Source organism: Crocuta crocuta, unplaced genomic scaffold (genome assembly GCF_008692635.1).
Source record: "Crocuta crocuta isolate KB4526 unplaced genomic scaffold, BGI_CrCroc_1.0 scaffold367, whole genome shotgun sequence".
Lineage (NCBI taxonomy): Eukaryota > Metazoa > Chordata > Mammalia > Carnivora > Hyaenidae > Crocuta > Crocuta crocuta.
This window is the reverse complement of record NW_027527936.1, coordinates 2,015,036-2,024,363: the sequence shown is the minus strand read 5'-3', so window position 1 is coordinate 2,024,363 and position 9,328 is coordinate 2,015,036. Positions and strand designations below refer to the sequence as shown.

The window sequence follows — 9,328 nt, the reverse complement described above, 5'->3', positions numbered from 1 at the left end:
TAAGGATATTCCTAATATATATGTTAGATATAATATGTAATACATAATATATAATATATAATATATATAAGGATATACTAATATAAGGCAAGAGGTAGCCGCACTAACGATGGGGGCTTGGTTAAGTCAGTAATGCCACATCCTAAGCACTTTGTAGGCATTTTATATTAATTAACTCACTCAACCCTTACAATACTGCTATGAAGTGGGCCTGTATTTTGGCAACTTTACAGGTAAAATAACTGAGCCATAAAGAAGGCAGGTAACTCAGCAAGATGATCTAGACGGCTAATAGTAGAGGCAGGATGTACGGGGATCGACCTCTCCAGAACCCACACATTCTTACTCCATATGCCTCACCACCTCTCCTAATAGACATGTGAAGTAGAAAATATATGCTAAGTGGAATGTAGAATACTATCCCATTCCTGCTTGAAATATCAAAGACATCTTTAATATACTTGACATTTATTATAATTGGAAAAAACTTGTTTAAAAAATCTATTTTTTATATTTGGCCAAACTCTCATTTTCTATAGCCTTCACCCATTTTAAAACTCACTCATATACCAAATTTTCATTGAGCTCTTCCAATAAGCCAGGCATGGTGACAGCTTTTCTAGGCTAGCAGGGTCAAAAATTAGCCAGGCCTAGCTGGTATAGAACTTCTTTTAAAAAAAAAATTTTTTTTTAAGTTTTTTTATATTTTGAGAGCGGGAAGAAGGGCAGAGAGAGCGAGAATCCCAAGCAGGCCCAACATGGGTCTTGAACTCACAGATGGTGAGATCATGACCTGAGCTGAAATCAAGAGCCAGACGTTTAACCAACTGAGCCACCCAGGCACCTCTAGCTGGCATAAAACTTCTGTGCCATGGGGAAGAGCAGTGAGAAACAAGTTAACAGATACCAAGGCTGCCATTTATTGATGCCAGTGCTGTGCTAGGCATTCTCCAACTGATGCTGAAGTTCCATATATGCACTCTTTCAGTCCTCTATGTGACTCCTTTTGTAACCCAGGGAAGTATGTGGCTTTAATCCTCAGGGTCACCCAGTCATTATAGTCCAGCCACATAAGCCTTCTCTCCTGCCTCAGGACCTTTGCACTTGACATTCTGTCTGCCCAGAACACTCCCTCTGCCGTTAGATCTTTGTATGGTGGTGTCCTTATCACACAGCTCATAGAGGCCTTCACTCCTTTCTTCATCACTCCTATCACATCACCTTGTGTTGTTTTCTTTGTGGCAGTTATCACTGTCTGACATTATCTGACATGGTTTCACCCACTGGATTGTAAGCTCCATGGAAAACGTGTTCCTTGTCCTCTGGTTCACTTTGATATCCCCAATACGTAACACGGTCCCCAGTGCACAGTAAGTGCTACTGGAGATGGGGGGAAATGAATTGATGAAGGATAATGAGCATATGGCCTTCAGCAGTGGTCTCCAAGGTGAGATATGCATGTTGGAGGCCGTGGAAGATGAGATGATCCACTGTGGGGAAGGAAGAAAATGAGATAGATAGATACATAGGTAGACAGGCACACATGCATATAGCATCCTTTCTTTCTATTTTTATGAGTGATGGCATATGAATATAATAAATATATATGCCCATATGTAGATATACTTAAATGTTTATTGTTAGGGCACATTGCCAAAAAACTTCGGGAATTGCTGGCTGAGGAAGAGAATCGTATGAGGAAACAGGCCATTCTAATGTGGTGTTATAAATGCTCTTGACTGAGTGAGCACAGAATGCTATCAAGGCATTTCTAACCTGCCTCAGAGAGCTGAATAATTGTGAAAATTTATACTTGTTTCTTATTGTCTTGTTAGTAATTATTGTTTTTAAAACTATCCAAATATACACAAGCTTTTATTTTTATACCATTAAAGCAATGTAAATGACCATAGCCCTTATGGTAATTTTCCTAAAGATTGTGAAAGAGAGAGCATTTCAGATTTCACAGTTGACTAGTTAGAGAGGTTAATTTCTGAAGAGTTCAAATATGGCTGTTAATAACCTGTGGTTAAACACCCAACTTGTCCTTGCTTTCTTTTTCCTTTTTTAAATGTTTACTTATTTATTTTGAGAGAGAGAGTGGGAGAAAAAGAGAATGAGGGGGGGGAAGGGCAGAGAAAGATGGAGAGAGAGAATCCGAAGCAGGCCCAGCATGGGACTTGAACTCATGAACTGTGAGATCATGACCTGAGCCAACATCAAGAGTCAGACGCTTGACCAACCGAGCCACCCAGGCACCCTAGTCCTTGCTTTCCGAGTTGCAAAAGTAATCTGAAAACTAGAAAAATAGACATATCTTTAAATTCAGCCTTCTAGCTAGAGAGGCCATAGGGCATAGCAGTAGAAGAATGTGGGCTCTGGGGTCTGGTGAACTTGGGCTTAAATCTCACTCTTGCTTCTGTCTTTCTGCATGACTTTGAGCAAGTCCCTTTTCTTGGATCCCTCATCTGCAAAATGGGCTTACTCTTCCATCATGGTGTGAAGATGAAACAGAACAATGAGCATGAAAGGCCCAGCTCTTGGCACATGGTGTGTCTTTCTGAATATCAGCCCCTCTCTAGGTCCTCTGTTTAGAGAGAAAACTCCATGTGGTTAGAAAGCACATAAGCATACACCCTTCAGAATACCACCAAGAATATGCTTTTCCCTTTTTGTACTTGATTAAACTGAATCATGCTTGAACAACTTTTCTTTAAGTAATCTAAATGGATTTTGTATAGACCACATCCATCCTTCCTGGGGTTGTATTGACTCTTGACATTTTGCTGGCAATACCCTTCGCCTAACCCTCCTTTCCTTTCCCGGCTTAAGCTCAAATGATGCTGTAGCTGGATTTCTGTACTACAAATAGCTCATGTCTTCGGAGCATCGAGGTTGCAGTTGGGTTGAAGCAGAGTAAACAGAGAGAAGCCGGGGCCTTGGCTTGGGAACCTCCCATGTCCCGGGAGTGAGGCCTGTTGGGAATGGAGGAGGAGGGCCGGGTGGCCCGTTTCAGGGAGAGGAATTGGACGGGGAAGGCAGAGCTCAGCAGACTCCTTGGCACGCACAGCAGAAGGATTCCCTGAAGGGCTGCACAGAAAAGAAATGTGCTGTGTGCTTGGCAGGCCAGAAACCACAGAGAACCTGGCAATGCTTTTTGAGGATTTGGGAGCAGAAAAGCAGACTCCCTAGGTGGTTATTTATAGAGCCGGCAGCAGTAATGATCAGTTAGAAAAAAATAAATTATAACTCAGTTGAACCTGAAATAACTTTTCTTTTGCAGCCCCAGGCATTCCACACAGGCCACTTGCACACCACTCCCTCCTTCCCAGTGTTCCTAAGGCTTGAGGGTCCACGCCAGCTTGCTTGTGCCCTCCCCGAAGCTTCCGAGCTGTCAGCTGGGCAGCTGAGATGTAGTTTCTGGCTAGGGACAGAGATTTCTGGCTGGATGACTCCTTCCTTTCTCTTCTGCACCCCCAAATTGCAAAACCTTCCTGCCTCCCTCAAAATGTCTGTAATATGCAACAGAAGGTGGACCTTGTTGGGCACATAGAATCCATGGCAGGCTGAGCCTTCACTTTCGCACACCTTGCTCACGTGAGCATATGCACATCAGCTTGTTTTCAGCATCTATGTTTTGGCTGCAGCAAGGGCTTCTTAGCGTAGTGCTTTCGGAGAAGCTGGTTGCCGACTCTGAGTTCACAGGCCCCCAGTGTTTCATCCCCATTCAGCCAGCAGGCAGGACCACCATGATGTTCACACTGACAGCTTGGCAGTGGGGTCACCGAGAGCTGCCCGACCCACCACTTGGCATCTTGACATTTGGGCACCCATCCTGTTCTCCCTCTCCTGCCCAGCTGCTCCTTCTTTTCTCTCCATTCATTCATTTGTTCATTTGCTTTTCAACAAGCATTTACTGAGTATCTGCGATGTGCCAGGAACTGGGGATGCGGAAATCAATCTAGAGGCTACAAACTGGTAGCACTTGAGCCAGCCTGGCCTGCAGATGCATTTTATGTGGCTCACAGCATGGTGCCTTAAATTTGAATTTGCTGCTGACGCATAAAGATGGGGTGATTTCACATGAGAACGCTGACACCAGGCTTCTTCCCCCAGATCTGAAGCTCTGGCTATCTTGGCCCACATTTCGACGTGGTGGTATTTTCCACGAGGGTAGCCGCCTCCTTGAGGGATCTGATTCAGCACATATCCAGAGACTCCCAATTGTGCGATCACCACCAATACAACTACCATCCATGTCCCACACACGAGGGGTTTCACCCATTTCATGTTCATTTGAATCTGTGGCCCCTGGTGCAGACCCTAATCTGAGGGATTTTATGGTCTGGTGGAAGAGGCAGATGGGTAATATTAGTCCCAGGAAAGTGCTATGAGAACAGTGCACTTTGGGAGCACAGGGTGGAAAAGATTGATATTGATGAACAGAGTCAGGTCTTCATGGAGAAGGTGAGTTTGGAACCAGACATTGAAAAGGCAGCAAGAAGGTTTCAAGATGAAGCTGTGAAGGGCCCCAGACTGAGAGCTTAGTCTGCATAGAACCTCAGAGGGGTGAATGAGCAGGGAAGTCCAGTGTGAAGGGGTGAGTGAACCTGGGCAGAGGTGGGGGTGAGCCTGTTCTCTCTTCAGTGGGATGCTCCATGGCCGGTTCTTTCCCAATCCAAAACCAGAGACCATGGGGCCCTTCACACCCACTTCCACTTAGTGGACTCCTCATCCAGTGCCTGTTCCAGACAGTGGGGGTGGTCCTGTAAGTGGGTCCCAGACCTGTCTGCCAAGATTTACCTTGAATAACAGAGTCCTGCTATTCCTCCTGACCCTAACCCAGAACACAGGGAGAGTAGGAAGACAGAAGGAGGTGGGGGAGGTAAAGCAGGTCTGTCTCCACCCTCAGAGGGGAATGGGTGGCCCTGGGCACAAGCCCAATGAGTGGATAGGCTGAATAAGGCTCCATGGTTCCCTTCCCCAACCCCAGCATCTTTCTCTCTATATCCCTTGAAAGCCAGTAGTCTCAATATGTGAACTCTCTTGGTCCTCTCCCTGGCACACTTCCACTTTCATGATCATTTATAGGCTGGTATCTCCCAAACTGGCATCATCAACCCAGAGCTGAGGGGTGGGCAGGGGGACACTTGTAGCTTCTGGACTGTTTACCTTGGAGAATTCATAGGTGTCTCAAACTCTACCAGCTTCCAACCCTTTCACACCTGGAACTCCCTTTCTTGCCCTTTCTACACATTGAAATCCTTCCCTTCATTAAGTCCCTTGATGCACAACACCTCCCTGAAGCTTTTCAGATTCACGCAACCACCAGCACCCATCACATCATAACGTTGCCAGAAATCAAAGAACTTGCTCATGATCCAGATGCCCTGATCAGTGCAGCATTTAGGAGCCAGAAGACAACTCGGCTGCTGAAAAGGACCCACATGCCCCACCCTGTGTGTTTCTTTTCTGACAGTGAACAGAGCAGTTCATGGTGGTTGTGATGAGCTCTGTGCCCCCAAACAGTGTGTGTGTGTATATATATATATACTGCTCCAGGGCAGGAACTGGTTTCTGTGCTGAAGAGTGTGCTCAGTTGTATGTGGTTAGTGACCAGTTACCTGACTGGAGCAAACTCTTGGTAGAAGAGTGGAGACAGGAGTGATTCGGTCAGAGGAGGTGACATCTGTAATGTGAAGGCAGCTCATGGTCAAGAGCCTCTTTTTCTGGCGCATTAAAATTTGGTTAATGGAGGGGCACCTGGGTGGCTCAGCCGGTTAAGCGTCTGACTTTGGCTCAGGTCATGATCTCACAATTTGTGGGTTTGAGCCCCGCATCAGGCTCTGTGCTGACAGCCCGGAGGCTGCTTCAGATTCTGTGTCTCCCTCTCTCTGTCCGTCTCCCACTCACACTCTGTCTCTCTGTCTCTCTCTCTCTCAGAAATAAATAAACATTAAAAGAAATTAAAAAGTTGGTTAATGGGAAACTGGTTAATGAAAGGTTGGGAAGGAGACCTGGGGGAAAGGAGGGAATGTAGCCCCTCCTTCCCCCACAAGGACATCAAGAAGCCAGTATCTCGTGGTGAGAGGGAACCTTGGCTTCTCTGAAGTCCCCATCTCTGGGAGCTCTGGGTTATCCAGAGAATTTTGGCCTGGAATTGAGGGATTTCAGCCAGTTTTCTACCACTTGCCCTGGTTCAGTTCCACTGACGGTTTTCCCCATGCTCTTCTGTGGCTTCCCACAGTGGTCTTCTCCTGGGCTTCCTTCTGTCTGCACCATCTGTGGCCGTCACTCTGGCTGTGACGCTGCGGGCAGCTCAAGGTGGTCAGTGCCAGTGCCCCAGGGCTGCTGTCACTGGGCTGGGGGCTTCCACACACAGCCTGGGCGCTGGCATAGTGGGTAGAGCTGAGACAGGGCCCAGAGCAGGGAACAGCACAGCCTGAGAAATTTCACAGATCTGGCTCCCTCCAGAAACTGCTTGGTCTTTTTATTAATCATTTAATAGCAAGTTATAGTCTTTTACTGTTTAGAGAGTTTCTACAATGCTAACCTCTTCGATCCTCATAAGTACCTTATGCCTTTAGTATTTCACATCCTCCATTTTACAGATGAGGAAACTGAGGCTCAGAGAAATTTAAACAACTTGCCTGAGGCTTGAAACTGAATCTTTTGACTCTCAAACTTTTTGTCATTTCACTATAGGATTTGCCTCCCACATCCTATAACCAGGTAGACCTGATTCCCCAGCACCCTCTCTGTGTGAAAGGGGGACCAGAGCTGGGGAGAGATTCAGCACCACCCCCAATCCCTGGAACTTCCTGTCTACTCTTCCTGTCATTGTGAACACCCGCCTAAAGGTTCATTTTCTTTCCACATTGTGTTGAAACATAGGAGTCCAATTCCTACTGTTGAAAGGGCAAGAAATTAGAAGGCAAGCCTCAAATTCCAACTTTGGAAAACACACTGGAAGGAGATGCTCTGTGTAAGTCTTCTGTACATTCATTTGTTCATCCAACGAATGTGTCTCGATTGCCTGCCGCGTGCCGGGAACTGTTCTAGGTGCTGGAGTGACAGTGGTGAACAAGACAAAGTCCTGCCCTCTGGGAGCTCACATGGTAATGTCAGGTGGTAATAAATAAGCAAGTAAATAACAAAAAGTTGCAGGTAGTGCTAGGGGCTGTACAGAAAATGCAGAAGTATGGCGGATGGAAAGTAACTGGCAGGCGCCGGGGGTGAGATCTGCTTGAGTTGGTGCTCATGAGAGACTCTTGAGGAAGAAGTGTAGAAGCTAGGATGTGGGTGACATAAGGAACAGTTTTCCAGGAAGAGGGACCAGGAAGGGCAAAGCTCCAGGTGGAGACCCAAAAAGAGATTTTAAGGAAATAATCTTCATGATAGTGGTGAGATCACGTGGACCGTCATCACTGGGAGTCAGCAACACTGTGCCTAGTGGGAGGACCCATCCTGGGACCCGACAATGTATAATGGGAGTTCTGTGAGAAAACCAGTTCCCCGTTCCGTGCAGTGGATTTGCAGTTGGAGAGTCAGGAGCTACTTCCGTGGTTTACCAGGGACTGATCTTGGCATAAGATGAGTGCTTTGGCGTGAAGGACAGGAAGAAAAAGCCTAAATTCACCGATTGTGCAGACTCTCAACCCTTGTGGCTCGTGAAACCACAAAAGTCAGGAGGTCTTCTAAGACTCCACACTTAGGATTTTATATAGCACTGCTGGGACTTCTAGTTTGGGTTCTGACGCTGATTGTCTGTGTTTCATTGTATCTTCAAACAAGTGACTTAACCTCCCTAAACTGAGTAATATTACATTAAGTGAGCGAGTTACATTAGATGGATTCTAGGACACTTCTTATTCTTTTTCTGGTAATGCCTTCAAATGCCTACCTATTGTTTGTGTTGCAGCCTTTTCTGTGCCTCTGCTTTGGGTGAGGTGTGAGCACTAAGTGAAAGTGAGTCATTCGTAATGTAGCGGATCCTCACCATAATGGGTACTGCTGTGAGCCTCTCTTGATGGAGACCAGTTGTTCCCAAAGGGTGGTCTCCAGACTGGCATGAGCAGCAGCACCTGGGAACTTGTTAGAAATGTACAGTCTCAGGCTCTACCCCAGAAACCTTGGGGATGTCACCAAAAAGTCTGCATTTCAACAATGCCTCCGGGTGACTTTTTCTGCAACTAAAGTTTGAAAGCCCCTGGTATAGAGTATATGTGTCCTTTAAGATCTGGGGACTGCCAGTGATGGGTTCTTATATTTCAGTCATTCTTGTGGTCACAAGAAATGGCTGTATTCATGAGATGCTTATCCATTTTAGCTTGGCGAGCAGTCCTGTGGCTGTAGGGCAGAAGGAAGGCCCCTGGCCCATACTGGGGTCCGGCCTGAGCTCCTCCGCTTGGCGTCATGTCCCCGCCCACTACCTCAGGGCAGCAGCTTGGAGGATAGCGTTAGCAAGGGGATGTGCCCATCCTACAGGAAGCTTCAACCGAGGGCACCAGTGGATGTGCTTCTGCAGAGGCTGGTGTAAGGAGAGCAGGTCATTGATTATGGTTGGCGTTTACACATGTTTAAATCATGAAACTGTCCTGAGGTTAGGCATCTTTGGCAGACACATCCGCTCGCACCTGTGTTGTGAAGATCAGTGGTGTTGCAAGGTCTTGGGTCCTGAATCACAAGTAACCTGGTGATGTGCTGTCCACCGAATTTAGAGTTCTGATCCGGTTTGGTCTCTTGTCTAAATGTCCACTTATAAATCTAGAATGAGGTGACCAGATGGTCCAAATCACCCAGGACTGTCCCGTGTTTCCCCTTCCTGTCCCTCTCAGTCTGGTGTCTCGGATTTGGCCCTGCGTTGCCCACTCCTGCTGGATCTTGTCCAGTCGAGGGACAAAACGTCCTGACAGCTTCCTGAAGAATGGGAAGAAAGGAGGCTCTGAAAGCACAGATTGAACTGCGTTGCCAGAGGCTGAGGAAGCCGACGCCGGCGGCGAGGGCTCCCCCATCAACAGGAGCCCCGAGGAGAGCCGGCGATGGAGGCATGCGGGTCCAGGAAGGGTAGAAGTAAGTCTGTTTCTCTGGTAGGGCTTAAAGGAGGGTTAGTTTTGGGTGGGGATTGGGGGGTGGGGCTGGGCTGGCCCCTCCTGGGCCAGAAGGCAAAGAATGGGAGGCAGATGGGCCAAGCAGGAGGTAACAAGGGCATGGGGAGAACATGCGCACTTCAGCCCAAGCTGGCCTGGCCTCTCTGCTCACACCTTCTGCCCCCCTTTCTGAATTCTTTCATCTCTGCTCTGGCTGTCCCACCTTCCTCTTGACCTTC

The 9,328-nt window shown here is 47.2% G+C and overlaps 1 long non-coding RNA gene across 2 annotated transcripts in view; it reads left to right on the top strand.

The window, feature by feature from the left end:
- Window positions 1-9,328, top strand: part of LOC144221637 (uncharacterized) — a 67,878-nt gene that overhangs the window by 57,173 nt on the left and 1,377 nt on the right. Inside the window, exons 1-2 of one of the 2 annotated variants that reach the window (XR_013332125.1) lie at window positions 6,911-6,985; window positions 8,838-9,072. This is a non-coding gene — a long non-coding RNA (uncharacterized LOC144221637). Of the gene's footprint in view, window positions 1-6,910; window positions 6,986-8,837; window positions 9,073-9,328 lie in introns of those variants that run through there. The other variant, XR_013332123.1, reaches the window with a different exon arrangement.